General features: G+C 34.8%; 1 protein-coding gene across 7 annotated transcripts in view; it reads right to left on the reverse strand.

Annotated features, from left to right (window-relative positions):
• DPP10 (dipeptidyl peptidase like 10) overlaps positions 1 to 13,734 on the reverse strand; it is a 1,417,029-nt gene that overhangs the window by 31,248 nt on the left and 1,372,047 nt on the right. The window lies entirely within an intron of this gene.

Consider the following 13,734-nt stretch of genomic DNA (forward strand, 5'->3'; position numbering starts at 1 on the left):
TGTGTTTCTGGTGGTGGTTATGATAAGGCCTACCTGATAATATACACAAAATTAAGCTTATCAGCCAAATTCTCAAATTCTATTACTCTTCAACACTTGTGTTCATATACTTGCATTCATAGACCCTGTTCAATGTTAAACGTTTTAGAAAAATTGCATTAATCCACTGGGATTAGAGATTATAGAAATGTGGGGTGCCATCCTGAAAAAGGGTACAGGTGGTATGATGATAGGACCAGATTGAGTTGAGCCCAGGTCCAGTGGCTTTAGACAATTTAGATAATTTCTGAGTCTTAGTACAACAACAGTCAAGTTTTTTTCTTTTGTTTAGTCTAAGGGAAAATTCAGTTGCATTAAAAACGTTCTACTTTTCACAGTGGGTGGATCTTTCAGTTAATTCAGAGTAAAAGGATTTGTACATGTAGACATTTGTGTGTGTGTATACCTGATTTCTTTCCACACACAGTCATGTGTATTTGTACATTGCATATAATACGTGTGTCCCTGTATGTGTAAGTTCTTTCTTCTCCTGCTTCCACAGATAGATAATTCTTCTGGCAACAAAACAAAACCAAGAGAATCTTACCCTGGTATACTCTTCTGGATTATAAAACTTGTGACATTGAAATTAGGTTTTTTTTAAGTCATTTTTTTCCCCAGTAGGTTTTCTTTATATTCAAAAAGCTACTGAAACAAGTAATTTGATGCTTTTTCTTGATCAGAATTTAGATCTCTGAATTTGGGAGGCTATTTCGTTTTAGTAAAATGGGATCTTTTTTATCCTTCTACTTCTCTACTCAATCTCTCCCCTTTCCTCCTATTTTTTTTTTTTTTTTTTTTAAAGAATAGGCTTCCTCATATCAGGATCAGCTTCTGACCTATTTTTCCTTGTTTTGAAAGGAATTCAGTTAGATTTTTGTTCATTGATTTCTCTTGAATAAAAGCCAGAGATTGAATCCTTAGTATGATACGAAAACTGCATAACAATTATCATTAGAGCAATGAAGAAAAAGCAGAATCCAGTTCATTAAATCAAGTTATTTCTATTGTTGTAGGAAGCCAAAAAATGAAAAGCTTATCAGAATGTAGGTTGAGACACTGAACAGCATGGATATTAATGAGCCAGCTATAAATCTCAAAAATGGACTGTTAGTATTATCTACACAAAATTAACCTCAGGATAAACATCTTAGCACATGAAAATATTGGAAGAGAACCAACAGAAAAGGGCCTCAGGGATATCTCACAGAAATGGTGCAGTAAAATGGGAGCAAGTTCCAATCTCCTAATCATCTCTGCTGTCAAGAGTCTTACTACATTAATTCTTACCCATTGGCCAGTTTCCATTTGGGATACCTTCTAACAGAGTGGCTGAGGAGGTAGAAAGAAAAGGGAGTTTGGTGATATTTACTTTGAGTTGCTGGGAATGACTATATCATCACTGAGGTAGACCAGCATTTGATCCACTTCTTTGGATCTCTTTGGAGAGGGTCACAGTCAAAAGAAAGTTTAGCACGTTGCATAAACAGATCAAGAACAGATAAACTGGCCTTATTCTTGATGAGTATGTAACTGTTAGGTAAATCTCCTATACAGCAGGTCTGCTTTAGATATTATAATATAAAATATTCTACATGTTGGCTTAACAAACAGGAATTTTCCAGATGAAAATAGGACAAAGCATGTATATCTTAAAAGAAGGAGCAGTTGACTATCTCAGCAGTGTCCTGTTTCTTCATTTTCTAATGGAGAATACAATTCAGCATTGGACTGTTGTGAAGGTTAACGTTGAGGCAAGCAATACATGGGCTACATATCAGGGATTACAGTGGATTCCTAGTAGAGAAATGGATGATAATTACATGCAAACTTTGAATCTGCATGTTATCCTCAATAGGGCTTCATTTACCTTCAATAGTATTTGGTGGTTATATACTTTTTTTTTCTTTCTAACTACAGAATCTGGATTCTAGAAGTCAGTTTATCAACTGAAAAATGTGCCTGTGTAAACACAGGTGATACTAAGCTTACTTTATGTGTCAATTAAATAGAAATAATAATAACTATAGAGCTAATTAGGGACAATTACTAGAAGAACCACTTTACAGTTTAGTAAACCAAGACACAGGTAAAGCAGCTGTAAACCATAGATGAATAACCTACATCTTTGAAAGAACACAATTATTAAAGTAGACCTTAGTGAAATATTAATTCTCTATCTTTGGCATCTAAATAATTACATTCTTAAAAAGAATTTATGATTCTTAGCTGGAATAAAGAATATAAGATTTTGAGAGTCTTTTTTTTTTTTTTTTTTTTTACCAAGTTCTAACTCTGGGCCTTTTCATAAATTTATACCATATCTTTTAAATGCTTTTATCTCTAAAATTGTTTAGGGAAAAGTAGTAAAAGTCCCAAAATGTATCCTTTGGCTAAGTTTTCACCTCTTGGTAGATCTCTACCAGGTGACACTCTACCAAGCACTTCTGATTACAATATGTCCTATTGTACTCACTGGACTATGAGAAAAAAAGTAAAATAATGTATAAGTATTATTAAGTATTATCTTGTAAACAGTATGATATATAGATGATTTTTCCATGATTATCCATATATATTAAGATTTATGTGTACATATATTTTTTAAAGATTTTATTTATTTGACAGAGACACAGTGAGAGAGGGAACACAAGCAGGGGGAGTGGGAGAGGGAGAAGCCAGCTTCCCGCCGAGCAGGGAGCCCGATGCGGGGCTCGATCCCAGGACCCTGGGATCATGACCTGAGCTGAAGGCAGCCACTTAACTGACTGAGCCACCCAGGTGCCCTGGTATTTCCACATTCTTAAAATGATGTCCTTTATCCAATAAATAATATTTTAAGATGCTCAATAATCAAATGTTAAAGAGAAGCACTGAAAAAGATATCATGAAAATCAATCATTATCGGGCATTATCCAGAAAGATTATTAGAGAAATGAGAAATGGACCTCACATTTTTCTGAGTGGGATACCACATGGCAGAGAAACTGATTCATTCGAAGGCTGAATTTAAACACATTATAAACTCTCAAATCATTTATATCTCCCTCATTCCCTATCTTGATTGAATTCATTCCCAATGACTAACTCAGGGTTGATTGATTTGTTTGACATGCATTCATTCATTCTGTCAATATTTCTGAATACAAATACTATTCCTGTCATTGTTAAGGCAAAACAATATAAAAGGAGTTCTTATAATCAAGGAGTTGACAATTAATAGAAAAGAAAGCAAAGCAAACATTGTAATCTGGTGTGGTTATATAATAGAGGTGTGCATTGAATTTGAAGAAATACACCTTAAAGTGTTAAGGAGAAGTTTTCCAGCTGGCAAAAAAAAAAAAAAAACAAACCACACACCAACAAAAACAGGAATGATTGAGAATGTGGTATTTTCCTGAATAAAGCAGTTTTTTTTTTTTTTTTTTTTTTTCCTTTTGTTTTTCAGTATCTAGGGACTGAATCTCTACTAGGGGGTAGGTGGAGTCAGATTAAATCAGGAGAGACACATTTTCAGATATGGATCACAAAGTTCACCCTAGCATCAGAGTAGAAAAGCAACTAAAAGAAGATAGAGCAACAAACTACGGAAAAAGAAGGGTAGGTAGAGAGCAGGGTGGCAGATTGGAATTGACTCATCCAGATATGGTGTCTGCCTGTGCGGGGTTTCAAAAGAAGAGTGTGGGCTCTTGGACAACCTCATTGGTTCAAAGATGAAGGCAAGACACTTGCAGTCCCATGAGCATGTTATCAAAATTTGAAACAATATCCATATTGTTTGTTGAAAGTATGTTTATCTGATGTTATCTTGATTGTTGGACATGAGTGGCTGAATAATTTCTCTCACTACATATGTATCAATTAATCATATCCTGCTATTTAACAGAATAATTATATAGAAAAGAGCTGACAAACAGCTCACTTCCATCTAGATGACCACGTTTTAGTACTCTGGTATGCATGACATTGAATGAATGCTGAAACTATCTAGATAAAAATGAATCATGATCTCCAGTTAGAATGACTTAGTGGAAAACTAATAGTGACTGCATTCATCTACTTTCTGGACATCATCCATTTATTCACTCAACATGTATTTTGGAGTGACTCTTAACTGCAAGAGCTAACTGCTGTGAGACATATGGAATACATAAAGATTTTAACATTTCTATTAAGGTGCTGAAATATTCCATAAGCCATTGTATAAATTATTTTTCTCAATTATTCACTTCTAAACTGGATTTTCCTCCAGAAGTCTTGGTCCAAAATCTAGTGGGAGTCACAAATTTCCCAGTAAGCCTATAAAAGCATCCTCATAAAAATTGTCACTAGAAAAGTGACAATATGATTGATATGCTTCAGGATATATGGAGGGCCTTTGGACAGAAGGCTATGGCTCTAGAAGGAAACACAGATTTGGAATTGTAATAAAATACAAATGGACAGATGAGGGTGAAAAGTTTCAAGAACATAAGATTTGATGGGTGACCATAAATTTATTAGGATTTCAAGGAAGATGGATTCAGGAAGAAGGAACAAAGTCATAGAGGCATGCCAGAGTATGTGCATTCTGGAAATTAATATGTTTCATAGTAACTGCCTCCCAGAGTTAGACATTTGTCAGGTGCAGCAATGATATGTTGAACATGAAAGAGTAGAAAATGGGAAGAGATGATTCCTTGCACTGAACTAAACTCCCCAGCTCCATACTGCTTCTCTTCATGGATATAGCAAACAAACAACTGTTCATTTTTAAATAACAGTACATCTGTCTGGATTGTGTCCTGCCAGGTTCTAGGCATTTAGGTTCATATGTATTTATCAAATAAACATCTGTAACTCTAAGCTATCTCCCATGTAATCTATAGTCTCGCACCATAAAGAATGACAGATTAGTCAGTAAGTTTTTATAGGGTTCCTCTATGCATGCCAGGCATTATGGAGACACACTTAGCAAATCTAAAAAAGGATTATAGATTTCAAGATGCTTATCTTTTTATCTCCCCCCAGCTATGGCATAGATTCTTGTACATAAAAGTGACATGTAAATGTGTTATACTAAATTACATATATATGAATAGAAAATAAAAATAACAAAAACAATTCAAGGTAGTAAATGCCGAAATGGATATAGATATATATAGTATACTTATAAAGATGAATATAGACTACTGGGTTCTTCAAGGCACCTTATAATGTTAAAGACTGGAGAAAGACAATTAAGCATCTGAAGGGAGAATAAAGAGTAGGAAAGAAAAAAGGTCATGACCCCATAGAGACCACTGTAAATGGAAGTCACTGAGATTTATCTGTAGTGGTGGTAATGCTTCACAGATTTTCTATTACAGTAAAATATTCTGTTGCCATTGATTTACTTTCAAGATCACAAAATTAGGTTGGGGTTTCAGAAAATATGGCCACAGAGAGGTCCTCAGGACCATTTCTTCTGAGGTTCCATAATGAAGATTTAGTAGAAAGGGGATTCCAGATTGTCAGAGGCTACTTTCTTCAAGGCCAATCTTCCTTCCAGCTACTCAGGTATTTGCTGCAGCCTGTCTCCAACTGATGCATTCATCATAGGATTTCCTGGATGTAAATCCATCTGTATAGGTGAAGAAAGGACTCACAGTCTGTCAGGTAAGTTGAACATGAAAGTCTGTCAGGTACTAGATACACTGCACAGAAGAGCAAAACAGTAGTGACACCAAAATCACTCGATCATCTCTTAGCCTGATTTAAGTAATAGTCACTTTATTATTTCTCACTGTCTCTTTGTCCATTTAGGAAAAAAAAAATTCAGTTATACTTTCTTTTTTACAGTGGGGATTCCACTTGTTACTGAAGACAGAGTTTAATCTTAAGAGAAAAAAAAATGCCTTTAAATTATAAGCAACCTGCAAAAACACATTAAAAAACACTTAAGCTGTTCTCACCCATATAGGTTTACAAGCATAAATATTTTAGAAATTATTATGCATCTTAAAACACTAGACCACTTTATAAAACTGAAGTCAAAAAAGAAAAATCCTGTTTGGTTTAGTAAGTCATGTTCTTTTTTTTTCTTTTTTTAAAGATTTTTTATTTATTTGAGAGAGAGAATGAGATAGAGAGCATGAGAGGGGAGAGGGTCAGAGGGAGAAGCAAACTCCCCGCTGTGCAGGGAGCCCGATCCAGGATCATGACCTCAGCCAAAGGCAGTCGCCCAACCAACTGAGCCACCCGGGCACCCAGTAAATCATGTTCTGTAAAACTTCCAAGAATTTACCTCTGAAAACGAAGGAGTTTGGATAAAGTAAATGAATATTTGCTATGATTGGCATATACAAATAAAAATACTTTCATTTTTCCCTTATCAACCAAAAACATAGCAAAGTAAATTCCATAGGCTTGACTATGTTTTTTTTAATCTGTTTTCATGATGAATGTGTATTACATAACTATAGGTGCTAAATGACATATTACATAATTCTATCAATAATTTTAAAAGTATTTGTTTTTATTTTTTGTTGTATATTTGAAAAACCAAACAGCTTTCAAAGAAAATAATGCCTATGAGATCATCTTTCTCCATTATTTTTTTCCATAATTTGTAATGGTCTTTGATATTTTTTGAACTTTTTCATTTTAATTCTAGTACAGTTAACATACAGTGTTACATTAGTTTCAGGTGTATGATATAATGATTCCTCAATTCTGTACGTTACTCAGTGCTCATCATGTAAGTGTGCTCTTTAATCCCCATCACCTATTTCACCCATCCCCCCCACCTACCTCCCCTCTGGTAACCATCAGTTCTCTCTAGTTAAGGGTCTGTTTCTTGTTCTCTCTCTCTCTCCCCACCCTCTCTTTGTTTTGTTTCTTAAATTCCACGTGAGTGAAATCATAAGGTATTTGTCATTCTCTAATTGACTTATTTCGCTCACCATTGTCCTCTCTAGTCCCATCCAAGTTTTTGCAAATGGGAAGATTTCATTCTTTTTTTATGGCTGAATAATATCCCATTGTATATATACACCACATCTTCTTTATCCATTCTTCTATTGATGGAAACTTGCACTGCTTCTACAATTCGGCTGTTGTAAATAATGCGGCAATAAACATAGGGGTGCATATAGCCTTTCAAATTAGTGTTTTTGTATTCTTTGGTTAAATACCCAGTAGTGTGATTACTGGATCAGAGAGCATTCTATTTTTAGTTTTTTGAGGAACCTCCATACTACTTTCCAGAGTGGCTGCAACAGTTTGCATTCTCAACAGCAGTGCACGAGGATTCCATTCTCTCCATATCTTTGCCAACACTTGTTTCTTGTGTTGTAGATTTTAGCCACTGACAGGTGTGAGATGTTATCTCATTGTGGTTTTGATTTACACTTCCCTGATGAGTGATGTTGAGCATCTTTTCATGTGTCTGTAAGCTATCTGCATGTATTTTTGTGAGAAATGTCTGTTCATGTCTTCTGCCCAGTTTTTAATTGGATTATTTGTTTTTGGGGTGTTGAGTTGTATCAGTTCCTTATGTATTTTGAATACTATATTGGACATGTCATATGCAGATATCTTCTCCCATTCCATAGGTTGTTTTTTAGTTTTGTTGATTGTTTCCTTCGCTGTGCAAAAGTTTTTTATTCTGACTTAGTCCCAGTAGTTCAGTTTTGCTTTTCTTCCCTTGCTTCAGGAGATGTAACTAGAAAAATGTTGCTATGGCCCAGGTAAATTACTGCCTGTGCTCTATTTTAGGATTTTTTATGGTTTCAGGTCTCACATTTAGGTCTTTAATCCACTTTGAATTTATTTTTGTGTCTGGTATAAGAAAGTGGTCCAGTTTCATTCTTTTGTATGTAGCAGTCCAGTTTTCTCAACACCATTTGTTGAAGAGATTTTTTTTTTTCCATTACATATTCTTGCCTCCTTTGTTGAAGACTAATTGACCATATAGTTGTGGGTTTATTTCTGGGTTTTCTGTTCTGTTCTATTGATCTCTGTGTCTGTTTTTGTGCCAGTGCAGTACTCATTTGATTACTACAGATTTGTAATGTAACTTGAGGTCTGGAATTGTGATGCCTCCAGCTTTTCTTTTTCAGGATTGTTTTGACTATTCAGGGTCCTTTATGGTTCCAAACAAATTTTAGGATTATTAGTTCTAGTTCTGTGAAAAATGCTATTGGGTATTTTGATAACGGATTTCATTGGGTTGTCTGGACATTTTAACAATATTTGTTCTTCCAGTCTGTAAGCAAGAAATATCTTTGTGTTGTCTTCAATTTCTTTTTATCAATGTTTTATACTTTTCAGAGTATAGGTCTTTCACCTCCTTAAGTTTATGCCTAGGTATTTTACTGTTTTGGGTACAATTGTAAATAGGATTGCTTTCTTAATTTTCTGTTTCTGTTGCTTCATTATTAGTGCATAGAAATGCAGTGGATTTCTGTACATTGATTTTGTATCCTGCAACATTACTGAATTCATTTATCAGTTCTAGTAATTTTTTGGTGGAGTCTTGAGTTTTCTATATAAGTACCATGTCATTTTGAATAGTGTAAATTTTATTTCTTCTTTACCAAATTTGATGACTTTATTAGTTTTTCTTATCTGATTGCTGTGGCTAGGATTTCCATTACTATGTTGAATGAAGTGGTGAGAGTGGCCACCCCTGTCTTGTTCCTGATATTAGGGGGAAGGCTCTCAGTTTTTCACCATTGAGTGTAATTTTAGCTGTGGGTTTTTCATATATGGCCTTTATGTTGTTGAGTTATATTCCCTCTAAACCTGCTTTTCTGAAGGTTTATATCATCAATGGATGTTGTACTTTGTCAGAATGCTTTTTCTGCCTTCAGTTGAAATGATCATATGGTTTCTATCCTTGCCCTTAATGTGATGTATCATGTTAACTGATTTGCCAATTTTGAACCACCCTTACATCCTGGGAATAAATCCACTTGATTTTGATGAATGAGTCTTCTAATGTATTGTTGGATTCAACTTGCTGATATTTTATTGAGGTTTTTTGAATGTATATTCATCAGATAATGGCCTGTAATATTCTCTCTATAGATGGATAGATAGATCTTTTATTTATTTTTATTTTTTGGAGTGTCTTTATTTCATTATGGTATCAGGGTAATGCAGACCTCATAGAATGAATCTGGAAGTTTTCCTTCCTCTTCTATTTTGGAATAGTTTGAGGAAAAAAGGTATTAACTTTTCCTTAAATGTTTAGTAGAAGTCACCTGTGAAGCCATCTGGTCTTGAGTTTTGGGGAATTTTTTGATTACTGATTCAGTTTCTTTGCTGGTAGTTGGTCTGTTTAAATTTCTATTTCTTCCTTCTTCAATTTTAGTAGACTACACATTTCTAGGAATTTATCCATTTCTTCTAGGTTGTCCAAGTTGCTAGCATATAACGTTTCATAATATTCTTATAATCCTTTTTATTTCTGTTATATCAGTTGTGATTTCACCTCTTTCATTTCTGGTTTTATTTATTTGAGTCATTTTTTATGAGTCTGGCTAAATGTTTATCAGTTTTGTTTATCTTTTCAAGGAACCAACTACTGGTTTCTTTGATCTGTACTTTTTTTTTTAAGTTGTTATTTCATGTATTTCTGCTCTCACCTTACTATTTCCTTCCTTCTACTGGTTTGGTGTTTTGTTATTTTTATAGCTCCTTTAGGTGTAATATTGTGTTGCTTGAGATTTTTCTTGCTTCTTGAGGCAATTTTGCTGTATCCTTATCCCAAAGATTTTGGGTCATTATGTTTTCCTTTTCATTCGTCTCCATGTATTATTATTTTTTATTTCCTCTTTGCTTTCTTGGTTGACCCATTCATTGTTTACTAGCATGATATTTAGCGTCTTTGTATATGTGTTCTTTACAGAATTTTTCTTGTGATTGATTTCTAGTTTCATAGCATTCTGTCAGAAAAGATCCCTGGTATGACTTCAATCTTTTTAAATTTGTTAAGACTTATTTTGTGGTCTAACATGTTGATCTATTTTGAGAATGTTCCATGTACACTTGAAAAGAAGGTGTATTCTGCTAATTTTGGATGAAATATTTTGAATAGATCTTTTAGGTCTATCTGGTCCAAAATGTCATTCAAAGCCACTGTTAACCTTGTTGATTTTCTTTGTATGATCTGTCCATTGAGGTAAAAGTCCCCTACTATTATTGTATTACTATTGATTACTTCCTTTACATTTGTTATTAACTGCTTTATGTATTTGGGTACTCCCAGAATGGGTGGATAAATATTTACAATTGTTATATCTTCTTGTTGGCTTTTCCCCTGAATGATTATATAGTGCCCTTCTCTGTCTCTTGTTACAGTCTTTGCTTTAAAGTATTTTGTTGAATATAAGTATTGCTACCCTGGCTTTCTTTTCACACACATTTGCATGATAAACACTTCTGCATCCCTTCACTTTCAGTCTGCATGTATCTTTAGGTCTGAAATGAGTCTATTGTATACAGCATATAGATAGGTCTTGTTTTTTCATCCATTTTGTCACCCTCTGTCTTTTGATTGGAATGTTTAGTCCATTTTCATTCAATGTAATTACTGATAAGTAGGTACCTATTGTCATTTTGTTACTTGTTTTATGGTTGTTTTTGTAGTTCTTCTCTGTTCCTTTCTTCTCTTGCTCTCTTTCAAGATAAGTTGGTTTTCTTTAGTGATATACTTGGATTACTTTCTTTTTTTTTTTTTTGCATATTACTGATTTTTGATTTGTGGTTACCATTTGGTTTGTATATAACATCTTCTGTATATAGCAGTGTATGTTAAGTTTGAACTCATTCTTTACAACTTCCCACCTTCTAGGTATATGGTGTCATACTTCATATCCTTTTATTTTGTGAGTTCCTTGACTGATTTTTATAAATATACTTATTTTTAGTGCTTTTGTGCTTCCTACTTTCCTTACTCTAGCTTATGAAGTCTTTCCTTTCCAGAGTCCCCTGTAACATTTCTTGCAGGGCTCGTTTAGTGGTCATGAATTCCCTTAACTTTTGTTTGTCTGGAAAAATCTTTATCTTACCTTCTATTCTGAAGGATGGCTTTGCTGGATAGAGTATTCTTGGCTGCATCATTTTGAATATATCATGCCACGCCCTCTGGCTTGTAAGATTTCTATTGAAAAATCATCTGATAGCCTTATGTGGTTTCTTTTGTATGTAACTGCTTTCTTCTGCTGCTTTTAAAATTCCCTATCACTTCTTTTTCCACCTTAACTACTGTGTATCTTGGTGTGGACCTCCTTGGGTGGATTTTGTGTGGGGTGGGATCTCTGTGCCTAGGTTGTCTGGATTTGTTTCCTTCCCCAGATTTGGGAGATTTACAACTATTATTTCTTCAAATAAATTTTCTGCCCCCTTTTCTTTCTCTTCTCCTTCTGTGATCCTATAAGGCAAATGTTATTACACTTGATGGTATCACTGAGTTCTCTATTTTCATTTTGAAAAAAAAAAAAAAAGTGTGTGTGTGTGTGTATATATTTATTTATTTATTCATTCCCCTCCCCCCATCTGCTCAGCTTATTTTCTGTTTTTCTGTTCTCTAGGTCACTGATCCGATCTTCTGCTTTGTCTCTTCTACTCTTTATTACATCTAGTGTATTTTTAAATTCATTTATTGTGCTCTTTATCTCTAATCGGTTCTTTTTTTTTTAATCTCATTGTCAGAGATGTCTTTTACTCTTAAGTCTGGTGAGTATCTTTATGATCATTACTTTAAATTCTCTAACAGGCTTATTACTTATCTCCATTTTGCTTTGGTCTCTTGCAGTGATTTTTGTCTTATTCTTTTACTTGGGTAAAAGACAACCCTGGTTGTCTCCTGAGAAGCTTTCATTGGTAGGGGTGGGGCCTGAAGTCAGACGAGTTGTCTGCCTCCAGCCTACTACTGGTTCTCTGACTGGTATGTGTGTTTATCTTTCCTCTCTCAGGGGCATGTGTCACTTTGGAGTGGTGCTGGCTACTCTGCAGGCTGCTTTCACACTGCCAGGGCTGCAGTGTCCTGTATGGGGTCTGGTCAGGAGTATATTGGAGAGGGTAGATCCACTGAAACACAGCATAGGGAGGCAGGGTGGTGGTGCTAGCAAGTTTTGAGTGCTGCTATTGTTTTGTAGGAGGGGTCCTGAGATGGTGTCTGAAGGGGTGGATCTGTGGAAGCTGATAATTTTAACTATTAAAACTACTAGTGCTAATAGTAACTATGCTTATGGTTACAATTTATTAAACACTAAGCCAAGTGTTTATGCTCCACCAAATGCTATGGTGACACATCTTTAAGGTATCCCAAGTTATCATCTCCAGTTTATTTATAAGGAAGCTGATGCTTGGAAAAATTAAGCAGTGTATTATAAATCTTTGAGTTGAGATTTGAACCCAGGCCTACCTGACTCCTGAACTAGTACCTTTATTATCCTGCCTCTAAAACAGAGCTGATTATCCCTTTTCTAACAAGAGAAATTGTCTGTTACTAATCTGTATCACCCAGAATAAAGCTCATATCAGATGCCAAAACAAGTTGGTTAGTTTCTCTGACCCAGGGCTACAGAGAGAATCTGTAATTCCTGTCTACTTTTCACCCCAAAGTGTGACATTACTCTGGAGCCAGCGGACAGGCAAGTGATAATAATTGCCTACCTGCCCACCTGCATGAGTGAGGCAGTGCTTCATGGGAGAATGCCTAAAAGGGTTCGTTTCCCTGAGAATCATCTGCCCCCCAAAGTGAATAACAAGAACAGCCTTTTTTCCCAAGGAGAGAGATGATTGAGACAGAATATAGGGTAAGAATTTTTTTTTCCTTTTTGTCTCATTTTAATGCCTTAAATATTTTCCCCAATAAATCACACACATACTTCAAATAGGAATTGAAGAAAAGTAGGTGAAAGAGAAGGGACAAAAGAAGGAACTGTAAAAGAGCAAATAAGAACTTCCGCAGGAAGTCACCAAGAACTTTCAAGGTCTTCTGGTTATTTAGAGACAAAGGAGAAGGGTGTGGGCATGAGAAACTAGATGAAGTCAAGGCATTAACATTAGGAATAAATACTGGAATGTGGGGAAATATTAAGTATAATGTTTTCTGTATTTAGCTGCTTAAAATTAAGTGACAGATTGTTTCTATTAAAGAATCTACAGTCTGTAAAAAATAATGAACTATAATCAAAATAATTAAAACAATCATGTGCATGGCACTTTACATGTTGTATTTCATATAATCTAAAAAGCAGCCTTAAAACATAGGCTGTGTTTTAAAGCTTGTTTTATATTTGGAGAAACTGAGCCTTAAATGAAGTTAGTTAAGTAACTTGCTTAAGGACACCGCTAATAAATTGACAAAACTGGAATTTAGAGCCAGGAACTTCGATTTCATAGACAGAACACTTATCCTCTATATTCAGTAGTCAACAAATAATGTTGTTTTCATTTCTCTTTTCCTAATAAGGTTCTGATATAATTTTAGACAACTTTAAGCGTTGTCCTAGCAATGTATGCTGGCTGGGTTCTTAATAAGGAAAATAACCAATAACTCTCAGGAATAAAATGCTACATCAGTATCAAGTTAGTCAACCATTAGATGTTAGTGGTCTCTGTGCCCAGTACTATTTCAGAGTTTGATCTCATAGAAAGTATGAATGAATTCAATTCCAAAGTCAGCTCTAAGTTGGAAAAAACTAAAAGGTTTTCTGAGCA

Source organism: Zalophus californianus, chromosome 3 (genome assembly GCF_009762305.2).
Source record: "Zalophus californianus isolate mZalCal1 chromosome 3, mZalCal1.pri.v2, whole genome shotgun sequence".
Lineage (NCBI taxonomy): Eukaryota > Metazoa > Chordata > Mammalia > Carnivora > Otariidae > Zalophus > Zalophus californianus.